Below are 12567 nucleotides of genomic sequence, written 5' to 3'. Positions count from 1 at the left end.
AGAAGGAGGAGGAGGAGGAGGAGAGGAAGAGGAAGAGGAAGAGGAAGAGGAAGAGGAAGAAGAAGAAGAAGAAGAAGAAGAAGAAGAAGAAGAAGAAGAAGAAGAAGAAGAAGAAGCACACTTCTTTACACAAACCTTAGAGGCCATGAGGACATGGACTGAAGTGTTTTAAATCCTAAAAGATAGCAACTTCCAACCTGGACTTATGTGTCCTGCAACGCTTTCCTTTAAAGTTGATGGAGAAATAAGGTATTTCCATGACAAGTAGTTCCTCAAGAAATTCATGACCACCAAACCTGCACTGCAAAAGCTTCTCAAGGATATCTTCCCAAAAGACAATGAAGTCAGCAATGTCAATAAGTCAAAAAAGAATGAATACACCTTGGGAGACGAGCAGTTAAGCAAAAGGGGAAAATTAGGAAATCAGCAAAAGAAAATAATGCAATGACAGGACTAAGTCAATGCCTCTCAGTAATGCTTCTGAATATGAATGGACTCAGTTTCCCAAGCAGAAGACCCTGATTGGAAGAACGGGTCAAGAAAGAAAACACAATAGGCAACACATTTAATTCAAAAAGATTAAAAATCAAATTAAAAATCAATGGATGGAAAATAATACCCCATGCAACAGGAACAGAGAAAAGAGCTAGAGTTGCTAATCTAATTTCAGATAAAATAGATTTCAGACTAAGGTTGATCAAAAGAGGCAACGAAGGCCACTACACATGGGTTAAAAAGTGATTCATCAGTAAGAGTTAGCAACTATAAACATATATGCACCAAATATCAGTGCATCCTACTTCATAAAACAAATACTAATGAATATGCAAAATCAGCTAAATCTCAATACAAATGTAATAGGGGACCTCAGTATCCCGCTTCTACACATGGACGGATCCAGTAGACAAAAAAAAAAAAAAAAAAAAAAAAAAAAAAAAAAATCAACAAATAAATATCAGAATTGAACAAAAACTTGGAACAAATGAACTTATAGATATCTACAGAGTGTTCCATTGAACAATAGCAGGACATGAGAAGCTCTCCAAAACAGACCACATACTAGCCACAAAAGCATGCTTAAGCAAATGCAGAAGAATTGAAATTGTACTGTGCATATTATTGGACCACAGTGCACTGAAACTAGAAATCAATAGAAAACGACACCACAGAAAGTATGAAAATACATGGAAATTAAATAAAGCCTTCTTAAATAATTAATGGGTCACAGATGAAATAGAAGGAAAAAAGTACACAGTTTCTACCATCAAACAGTAATCCCAGTATGACACATGAGAACCTATAGGCTGCGATGGAAGCAGTGCTAAGAGTTAAGTCCATAGCAGTGAACTCTCACATCAGAAAAACAGAAGGAGCTTACACAAATTACCCAATGAGGGAATCTCAAAATTCTAGACAAACAAGAGCAATTCAAACCTAGAGCTAATATAAGGGAGGAAATTATAATGATCAGGGCCGAAATTAATGAAATTGAGACTAAAAAAAGCATACAAAGAATCACTGAATTGAAGAATTAATCATTTGAAAGATTAAACAACACAGAAAAACTCTTAGTCAACCTTACCCAAATAAGGGGGGAAAAAGACCCAAAACCATAAAATTAGCAATGAAAAAGGTGCAATCACAATGGATTCTACTGAATTCCAGAAGATTATAGTAATTACTTTGAGACTTGTACTCTAATAAAATAAAAACTTAGAGGATATGGATACATTCCTAGATGCATATGAACTACCAAAGCTGAACCAAAAAGATACAAAAATCTAGAATAAGCCAATATCAGTAAAATTGAAGAAGTAATAAAAACATCAACAACTCAGAAAAGTGCAGGTCCTGAAAGATTGATTGCTGAATTCTACAAGAATGGTACAGGAGATCTAATGCCAGTGCTACTCAAACTCCTTAAGGAAATTGAAAGGGAAGCAGTACTCCCAAAGTCATTCTTGGAAACAGGAGTGATTACCCAACCATAAAAGGACCTGACCAGGAAGGAGAACTACAGACCCAGCTCTTTGATGAATATAGATACAAAAATACTCAATAAGACACTGGCAAACAAAATTCAGCAAATCATCAAAAAGGTCATACAATATGACAACATATGATTCGTCCTAGGGATGCAGGAAGGGTTTCACATGTGCAAATCAATAAGTCTAATATTTCTCATAAACAGATGCAAGGTCAAAAATCACATGCTCACTTCAGTAGATGCAGAAGAAAGCATTTGACAAGATTCACATTTGTTTATGGTTATAAACCCTGATAAAGGTTATGACAAACCCTGAAGAGAATAGGAAGAGAAGGTTCATATATGTATCTGATAGAAGCCATCTATGACAAACCAATGACCAATATTATACTAAATGGAGAGAATCTGAAATTTAATTGACAATAAATACATGAAAAAATGCTCAACATCACCATCCATTCAAGAAATGGGAGTTAAAACAATACTGAAATTTCATCTCCAGAAAGAATAGCTATCATCCAGAAATCCACCAAAAACAAATGCTGACAAGGTTGTGAGGAGAAAAGAATACTTCTCCAATATTGGTGGCACTATAAACTGATATAACCACTATGGAAATCAGTATGGAAATTCCTCAAAAACCTAATAAGAGGAATACTATTTGACCCAGTTACTCCCCTTCTAAATATTTCCAAAAAGAATTGAATACAACATACTACAATGATTTATGCATACCCATGTTTATAGCAGCACGATTCACAATAGCTAAATCCTGGGAACAGCCTATATGTCCACCAACAGATGACTAGATAAACAAAATATGGTATTCATACACACTGGAGTATTATACTGTAAAGAAAGGTAAATTTGAGTCATTTGTAGGTAATAAATGTACTTTGAGATGATAACTTTAAGAGAAATTATGACAGACAATAGAGAAAAGGAGAGAAAAAATGCATTGTAATTCAGGGGACAATGTACTTAAAAGTGTACCTTGATAGTATAATAGTCTTACATGTTTTATATGTTCTCTGGCCTGTTAGTCTAGTTTTCAATCTGTGTATATGATAATTAACTTATAAGGTCTTATAAATAAATGAATGTGATGCTGGAAAAGTAAAAAGGGATAGAGGGAAGGGGGAAAATAATTGAAATGTGTTATTTCCATGTATCAATCACCAACGGTAAATGCAATACTTAGGTACTGCAAACATGTACTAATAAAAGTAAAGAAAAAATATTCAAGCCTGAAAAAAGGCATCAAAATAACATACAAACCTTAAAAGTTCAGGATCAAAATATGTTGGCAGATGATTCCTTTGGGCAGATTACAATGAATATAATTAATGACTTTTAGTACCTATTGTTAAAATTTGAATACTTTGAGACTAACTTATCATTTATAAACTGCATTTGTTTAATACTTTTAATATGTCTTTATGCAAATATATGTCTAGATCACAAATTTAAAGCCTTTACCTTCAACTTCTATATATATATTGACCTAATCAGAAATGTCTCTACTTACTACAATGAACTTTTCATCTTAATTGGAGCTTTACAAAGAGCAAGATTTCTGTATATAGACAGGATATCTCATTAGGGAGGTGACATTTCCATTTTTATTCTGCATAAGTACATGAAATAATCTCAGATGACTTGCAGCATTGTTTAAAGTTCACAAAAAATGATCTTTAAGGAGATATTAACTATAATTCATTTAGTTATGTATGTGTTCATTGTCATAACCTATATGATTTCAAAATAGCCTAAGACATTTATGTAGTGAAAATAAGATGGCTTTCTCTGTAAAATGCTTTGTCACATAGAAAATATTGTTTGGTTTATTCCTCATGATAAAATTAGAGAGAAAATAGGATTGAATATTAAAGAATAGTTGGTAAACTTACTTAAATTATTAAGAGCTTTCCCTTAATTAATGACTATATTATGTGACTAGTGCCACCTTATGATTTTACATTTATTTACCACATACAAAAGTATATTAAAAATTTTTGTTAATACATTTTCATGATCATTTGTTGTTAGATATATACATTTGCATCTCTTTGTTTCTTATCTCATAATTTTCCATTTCCTGCACAGCTTGATGTTTTTCTGGGCTGATAGAAATTTTTTCTTGAAAGACCAGCATATTTAAAGTATTAATTATTCCAGTTTTCATTTTATCCAATATTTTTATTTGTTAATTTCCTCCAGTGTTAGACAAATGTATGTAAGAGGTATGCTCAGAAAATACAACAAATTGTACATCAAAGGAATCTTATTAAAATCACAGACTAGTTAGGAAACTTGGAGTGTTCTTGGTTTATAGGAAATAACCCCTTCCCCTGGGTTTGAGCCCCATGTAGGAATATTTGGGTACTAAGCTACTAGTTCATTCTCACAGATATTACTCTTGAAGCTTTTCAAAGTAAAAGGAAAGAAAAGGCCAATTTATTTTTTGTTTTTTTGGTACCGGGGATCAAACTCCGGTCCTTGCCCTTGCAAAGCTAAATCCCCAGCAGAAAAGGCCAATTTAGCCAGAAACTTTTGACTTCCCTAGAAGGTTCTCATTAATGCATGGGTGCCTGGACTCTAGGTAAACTGTATCAACCCCATACTCATTCACATCTGAGAATCCTGCAAAATCACCCACAACCTGCTACACAAAGCATGCCAGGTGTGCTCCTCCCCAAGCCATGCCTGAGTGTGCATCTCTTTAAATATATATATATATGCTTTCTCCTCTTTAATAGTACGTTTTTTTGCTTGTTTTGGATATTCACAGTGTGAAACTAGAATAGATTCTATGATCAACAAATGCCCACCCATGCCTCCTCAAAACTCTGGCTACAGTTTGGCTATAATTGTAAACAGACCATGTGTGACAATGCCCTTCCCTGTGCAGAGTGGGGAGAGAATTGTCTCACCTACGAACAGCAGAGACAGGAAATGCAGCATTTATGCAGAAGCCAATGCAACCAAGATCGTTTGGTAGGGGCTCAGAATGCAATTTGAGGGTTCTCTCCACGCTGCATCCTCCACGCTGCTCCCTGAAAAGGAAAAGATCAGTGATGTACGAGGTGGCATAGAGTGATTTTCTCCACCATGATGTTGAGCCTGGCCCAGGAGTTCATGAAAATATTCTCCCTCAAAACAGTGGTGAAAAGCAATGCAAAACCAGCCTCTGTGAAATTTGGTGAAATCCTGCAGACACAAATCAATCTTTAACATTTAACACTGGTGGGAAAAAATCAGATGAGTGTTAATTAATGACAGGGAAAATTCATATCGATCATGAAGCAGAGATCAGATAACCACATAGTTGTGAACCACAAATTATCCAGAAACAGACTCAGCAAGATTCTGCTGTTCCGGGGCATGGTAGTTCATCCCGAGAGCCATTTAGAGTGGCCCTGGGAAGAAGCCGATGTACTACACGTGCTACGCTGAGCACCACGGGGTGGTCACTTCCAGAGACCAGTAATAGCACAAATGACAAACAACAGGACCCTAAGACAACTTTGGTCACTGAATAAGGTCTCCTCCCCCATCTTGCACCCTGTGATAAAGAATAATACAACGCGGTGCTCTTGCTTTGGGAAAAAAGAGACGACCAGAATGAAGATAGAGAGATATAACTCTGCAAAATAATGGCAGGGAATAAAAACAGAGTCTCCCTATTGTGCATGGCTTATGCAGGCAACAGGGCTTTTAGGGTGTTGCCCTTCTGGCTCCCACTGTAGCTCTTTGAGAGGCATTAGTTGTTTGTAGCTGCTGTTTTCGGATGGATTCCTATGATCAGCAACCCACCTCAGAGTGCGGGATTTTCAGAAGCGGAAATCTTTGCCAGAGGTGCCATGGGAAGAGCTCTTTGTGCAGCTTCGCCTTTAACTTTTCTCTGATTGCTTCCTCTTGGTATTTCTGTTACACAGCTATGAGAAATGGGAGAGGTGTTTAAAATGCTTCTAACACTAGTAATAAAATACTTAGATCTATACACTTTAGCGAGATCAAGAGAAGTGCCTACACTTTTTTTAAAAGGTAAAAGCGTTCCTTTTTCTTCTTCCTTCTCCCTCTTCTCCTTCGCACTTCTTCCATTGTGTTGTTGGGAGGGAGGCTGTGCTGAGGGCAGAGACCGGTGTGTGTTCTCCTGCAACCAGTGATAATCACCCCCAGTCCCAGGCAATGTTTGTTTCATGTTTCTTTGGGTGTAAAATGGCTTGGCTCCTGCTTGATCCTGTCCTGAATGGGTTAACGTGCAGTGAAGGCAAAGTTAACAAGGAACACAGCAGAAATGGCTCCAGCTGTGTATAATTAACTGTAATACTGCAAAGTAAATGACTTTTATTGGCAACCGTGTCATAACTTCATTAAAAGTCATATTTACAGCCCTCTCCTATGAAATGAGTTCTCCTGTATTCTGGAATTTAATGAGCGTTCATTTTCACCTTGTTCAATTATCTTCTCCTCCCCCAACCTCTCTTCCTCTCCCTGGTGTGGGAAGTATGGAACAGAAAGACAAAAGGAATGCAGTTAGCACCAGAAGCAGGGCCCTTCTGGAGGGAGCATTTCCCAAACCACAGCAAAACTGTTTCTCCTTGTCTTCAATTCCAAATAGGTAACTTCCCTACACAAAAACATTAAGTAACAATCATAGAAACACCAAACTGACTTGATGTGATGCTGTCAATGGTCAGTTCTCCGAAAAGGGGTCACGTCTAAACCAATCAGGAACAAAGTCTAAGCATGTCAAGCGCGAAGGCAAAGTGAGTAATGATCACAGTGACCAGGACAAAACAAAAACGAAACAAAGCCAAACACAGCTAACAACAGACTCAATATCATACCTGTAGCCCTCATTATCTGAAAGTATATGTCCTATTTTTTTCTCCTTGAGTGGTATAACTAATTAAATCTTTTTTCCTCCTCAGTTCTATTTCCCTCCACTCCCCTCGCCTCTCAAGATGTTCAGGAAATACCTGTGAGATCCATGAAGGAATCTAGGAACTTGGTCTCATGATGTGCCATCAGCTTCTACTGCATGTCAAGTGTCTGCTTAGGGTCTCTAGGTGCTCGGTACAGGGGAGTTGTGACTGTGGAAATACAATATCAAGCATGTTCTGTTGTGGTTGTTGTTGAAGTTCCAGTTGATGAACTATTGTGGTTTAAGGTGGAACTCAATGTTTGCTCGTATGAATATTGGGAAAGATGAGAACTGTATTTTAATTCCCCACTAGCACCACAGCTTCAGAAAACTTAGCCCAACCTTCCTGAAGATCCTTCTCACATGAACAGTATCAACGGCTGTCTTTTTATGGCCCTGTTAGTTCTGAATAAAATCATATGCTGCACATGTTCTGAGGGGAAGACATTCATTCATACGCTCTCAGTGTTCTCCCTCCCTCCCTTCTTCCTTCCTCTTTTACTCCTCCCTCCATTTTATTTCTCTCCAGGAGTTTATAATTTCCCTGTATCTTATCTTTCACAAGATAAAACATTTGACCTTAATGTTTCGGCCTCTTGATTCATTGAGAACTACTCTTGACAAAAAAAAAAAAAAAAAAAAATGCATGTTGGCTGACAAGCCAGAATCTATAAAACAGATCTGCTTACTGTAAAAGGGTCTCCTGAAAGGTAATGGTGCCTCACTCAGGCTGGAAAGTGGCTGGCATTGAACATGAGGTCATCTCACCGCCCAAGACCCCCTGGGTCTCAGGGCTCAGAAAGGGGTAATGTTCAGGGAGGCAGTGCCCAAGAGCCCCTCAAGCACAGCTAGCTCTTACGTTTGTGGATATAAGATGCCCTTGGAGGCTGGCATCGTTTTAAGCAGAGTGCCACACGCCAGGGAACATATTTTCCTGCCAAGCTTGCAGTCTTCGGCAAATTCCACTCATGCTTCTGCCGCTGTGCTCAGTCCTGCTGCTTTATCTGATTCTAGGCTGACCCTTTATAATTAGCTCTTCAGGCTGCAGGTATGTTTAGGATCACTGTTCCAGCATGCAAGTGGGATCTCAATGAAGCTCAGAAATAAAATGAGAGGAACACTTTCTAATGGAGCTTTACTTCTCTCTCTCTCTCTCTGTCTCTCTCTCTGTCTCTCTCTCTGTCTCTATCTCTCTGTCTCTCTCTCTTAAAATTGAGGGTCAAAATTCTTCACTGAGTTTTAACTGGTATGTAAAGAGCAATTACACATTCTAAAAGACCTCAATCGAATAAAATAGAGCAGACAATAGGAAAAGTAGGATGATAAAGGAAAGTATAGTACAGAGGGTCTTCGTTTAATGACTAAGTTTCAATCCTCTGGCTGCATCACTGAATTGTTCTTTAAATCAGGAGTTGTATATGGTATGCACATTTCAATATTTAGAACAAAGAAATAATCAAAAGAAACTCCAACGACATGACTTTGCTTTTATTTTCATAACGCTTATGTGCAGCCCTGTAGTGTATAATAGAACGTCACAGTGCTGTACAGTACAGCACAATCAGCAAGAATTACAGCGCTGCACTGTAGAAAGAGACACCAGGAGGCTGCGTTGCCACTCGCCTGTGTCATAAATGTGAGTAACTATTAGGTAAATGGGTCACTAAATGAGAACTGTCCTGCAGGTTCGTGAAACAGTATGTGTATCGCGCATGTGTACGCATGCGTAATACGGCACAGTACGCCTACCCCTTCTAGAAATCACTGCAGAACGGGTATGTGGGCAGCCCAGGCTCAGTTAGCACCAAGGATGGGGCATATGGTCTGCTCTTCAAGGGGCTCTTTGCCTTCATCTTCCTCCTAAGCAACATGAGCCCAGCAGCAGAAGAGCAGGGCTAATGCAGGCAAAGCAATGAGGATCTCATTCTTACTGTCTAGCTGTCCGCTGTCCCATCTCCCAGAGGCTGAACTCTCAAGGTGAGGCAATTCCGTAAAGTGTGAACATGCTCTTTAAAAGTGCACTCCAGGAGGAGAGAGGAAACAGGTAGGAGCAGCATCAATGACGGCGCATCCCACTCAGACCCTTGGGTTTCATCCACGCAGTCTGGCACGCTGTCGGAGCAGGCACACAGATCTCAGGCAGAAGTCATAGGATGCCCTTGCACATGTCCAGACAGATGGCCGGCAGCGGAGGCATCTGCTCCCATCGCAGCCAGGAGGGGACACACAGAGTGTCCTCTGGAATCTGGGACAGATTTTGTAGCCATTTGTGACTCCCCACTGCATAAGCAACAGCTCCCTTGTTTGTCTTTTCTCTTTTTCCCTTCTTGACTTAGTGACTTTCAAGTGCCATTTAGTGAGAAAAGAAAGAAAAACACATATACAGTTTTTTTTCTTTTTATAAAAGAGTAAATATGAGAGTACATGGATAAAAAGAACAGAACAGAGAAATTGAAAGGGAAATTGGGCAGAAAGGTGAAAAAGACAAAGTCCGAAGGCAGCAAACTTATCTAAATTGTGTTCCACTACTTGTTTCTTCTTGGTCTGTAATGTGATATTGGACATTCTGGAGTCCGGCCAATGATTTTAAGAAATGCACCTAGCTCATAGTGCTGCTACAAGGATTGAATGACTAATCGATGGAGCACATCTACAATGTGCAAGACGTGTTGTGAATAGCTGCTTTTATAAGACGAGGAGGAGAAAGGAGGCAAAAGTTTGACTGAAGAGGGCCAGAAACAGCATAAAATAAAATGAAACACATGCAGAAGTCTTTGAGCTTTTAGACTAAGAAGAGGACAGGGCCAAGAGCAGGTGGAACAATATGACATTCTCTGGCTTTTTTGTTCAATGCCATCCTAGGATCTGCAGTGAAGGTAATTTTTAGGTACCACCCATGTAAACACACACACATTAGTACTCTTTGAGTAAAATACATTACCCTCCGCATTGTTGGTAGGCTTTTGCAGTCAGTTTCAAGAGAAAAACTGAAGTCCCTCCAAAAGGAAGGAACTCTGTTTCCTGATGACCTCTGGACTAAACATCAGTGCATGAACACTTCCTGGGTCTCTAGCATGCTGGCTTGCCCTGTAGTGTTTGGACTTGCCAGCCCCCACAACTACATATGCCAGTTTCTTAAAATTGGTCTAATTGAACACACTTACATATATTCTTCTGGGTCTGTTACTCTGAGAACCCTGTTATAACTCCCAAGGAATTGGACAGAGCCCTGATCAGGGAATGAGCAATAGGTGCACAGATCATTTTCAAAAGTACTGAAGGCCACTGACTGGTGTGCATGCTCTCCAGCCCCTGCCTTGAATGGCAATAGTCACAGTTATTGATAACCTCTTCTCTGTCCTACTATTGTTAGCTCACTTGCTGTGTCAGGCATAACTTGTCTGAGTTCACATTTCACCAGATGATATTCACTTGAAGATATTCACCTGAGAAGCTTTATTCATCTACTGTAATGGGCATGGAACACCAGACATGCTACCACTGAGGTATATCCCCATGACAGCCAGTCTCACTAAGTTACATTGGCTTCAAACGTGTGATCCTCTTGCTTCAGCCTCCTGAGAAGCTGGTATTACATGTATGTATGTACCATCATGCCCTCGGTGAGATGGTTCTTCTTCACTTGGACTTGATTTAGATGATAAGGTCCTATATTTTACTTGATGCCCTGATGTGATGAAACTTAATGATCTCAGAAGGGGGAGAAAGTGTATTCTCCATACGTCACAATGAACAGATGCTTCCTTACAGTGTTTTAACTCATTATTCATTGACTTCACGATCACTTGAATGGTATTTGGTAGAAAATTGTGGTTCACATTTTAAATGTTGACCTTCTTTATGGTACTGCCTTGAGATTCTAGGCAGTAACAGTGTGCCCACCCAGTGAGCTCAGCAATCATGAGATAAAATGACCAACAACCTACAGAGGACTGTATTGCTAGGCTACGATGTTCAGTAGGTTAGGTGCATTAAATGCTTTTCACCTTATGGTATTTTCAACACACACAAAGGCACACAACACCATTAAAGCTCACCTGCAAATAATTTATAGCCAGAGTGCTGGTTTGGGTCAGTTTTTCAAAAGGCTACAAATTCTTTTACACTCATCACTTGAGAGCTGAAATCCTGTTCCTGTCACACAGTTATTTCCAGCCTGTAATTCCTTGGACCTCTAGATCAGTGCTACATTGCTTTAAAGACTGGGTCACAAAGAGATGAGCAATGTTTCACTTAGTTTACTTGGAAAATTCACAGCTGGAGACTTGAACTGGTATAGCAGATCTGATGACCCTGCGACCACCATGCTGTCAGAAGCCAAGCTCCACAGGACTCACACACTGCAGTCCGCAGGCCTTATCTCTCAAGCGCCCCTGGCCAAAGCAAGCTCTGAAGAAAGACAGGCCCTCGGATGATTCCACCTTCCCAATACATTCACCTCCAAGCAAATACTTTCAGCAAAGTTCCTAGCTATGGTGGAGAAGAAATAAGCCATCGACAATATTGAACTTTATCAAAGTCCCAGGTTCTCAGAAGCCTGTAATATTTGAGAAATCCTCCAGACTTTTGTGTGCCAGAAAACAGACAAGCAGGAAGGGCCACTCTGCCCTGACATATTCTGAGATTGGACCTTATTGATCCTTCCTCATGATTCGCTAAATCCATCGGGTAGCTCCACTGTCTACCAGCCTCTGAAAGTCTATTTTCCTCAGTCTTCTCTCTGCCATGGTCCCAACGAGGGACAATATCAGAACAAAATCCTTTCCTTAATTGTCCAGTTATGTTTGGTCTTTTACACAGCCCTGTCCAAACTGCTGGCCCATGGAATCTGTGCCTAATGGGGATCATTTTAAGATTCAAAGCAGTTTCTTCTGACACAGAATAACCAGCACAGAGCTTGTAGTCTCTCCTTATGCCCCAGAATTAAAAACTCCACCAAGTCTATTGTAGACCTCATTCCTCTATTTATAGTCTCACAGGTACTTCTGGTTGTGTTTAATCTTCAGAATTATGGTTTGACATAATGTCAGCAAGAGTTTGTCTATCTCATTTAAAATTAGCACTCCTGTTTGATTTATCCTCTCCCTCTGAAATACCAATTATCTACATTATTCTTTCTCTTCACCATAAATCATCAGGATTTTATTATTTTTCTCTCTTTTCTTTACCACTGAATTCTAAAATATGTTCAAGCTTGTTCTCCATAATACTGGTTTAATTTCTGATAGGTTCAAATATAATTTTCAATGTTGATATTAAGTCTGATTATGGTTGCATTTTTTAAAAATTTCTTTTACTTTCCTTTGTCAAAAAAACATGCTTCTCAGCAGGCTACCATTTCATATCAAACATTCACCATATCTTATTAATTTCTCTTTGAATTTTTTACCTAGAACCTGTTTTTCTTTGAAATTTGTAGGAGCTCAATATGATGCATTCTTAAATTTGTTTTCTGCTGTGCCATTTTATATGTTAGGTATTTTATTTTTTAGTATATCTGTGATACATAATGAGCACATTCATTGTGGGGAATTAGTACATGTATATTCACATCTGCTATCTTCTAAAAAATATTTTTATCTTTAATTAGAGTGTTTTGTCTTCCTTTTTTTTTTTTTTTTTTTTTTTT

The 12567-nt window shown here is 38.8% G+C and overlaps 1 long non-coding RNA gene across 3 annotated transcripts in view; it reads left to right on the top strand.

Moving 5' to 3' along the window:
• Positions 1–12567, top strand: part of LOC104848541 — a 112249-nt gene that overhangs the window by 29862 nt on the left and 69820 nt on the right. For 2 of the 3 annotated variants that reach the window (XR_776439.2, XR_776441.2), the window contains one exon: positions 6925–7423. The exons of the other annotated variant lie outside the window; for it this stretch is intronic. This is a non-coding gene — a long non-coding RNA (uncharacterized LOC104848541). Of the gene's footprint in view, positions 1–6924; positions 7424–12567 lie in introns of those variants that run through there. 3 annotated transcript variants of the gene reach the window in all.

This window comes from Fukomys damarensis, unplaced genomic scaffold (assembly GCF_012274545.1).
Source record: "Fukomys damarensis isolate Sample0158 unplaced genomic scaffold, DMR_v1.0_HiC HiC_scaffold_18, whole genome shotgun sequence".
Lineage (NCBI taxonomy): Eukaryota > Metazoa > Chordata > Mammalia > Rodentia > Bathyergidae > Fukomys > Fukomys damarensis.
This window is presented reverse-complemented; position numbering and strand designations above follow the sequence as displayed.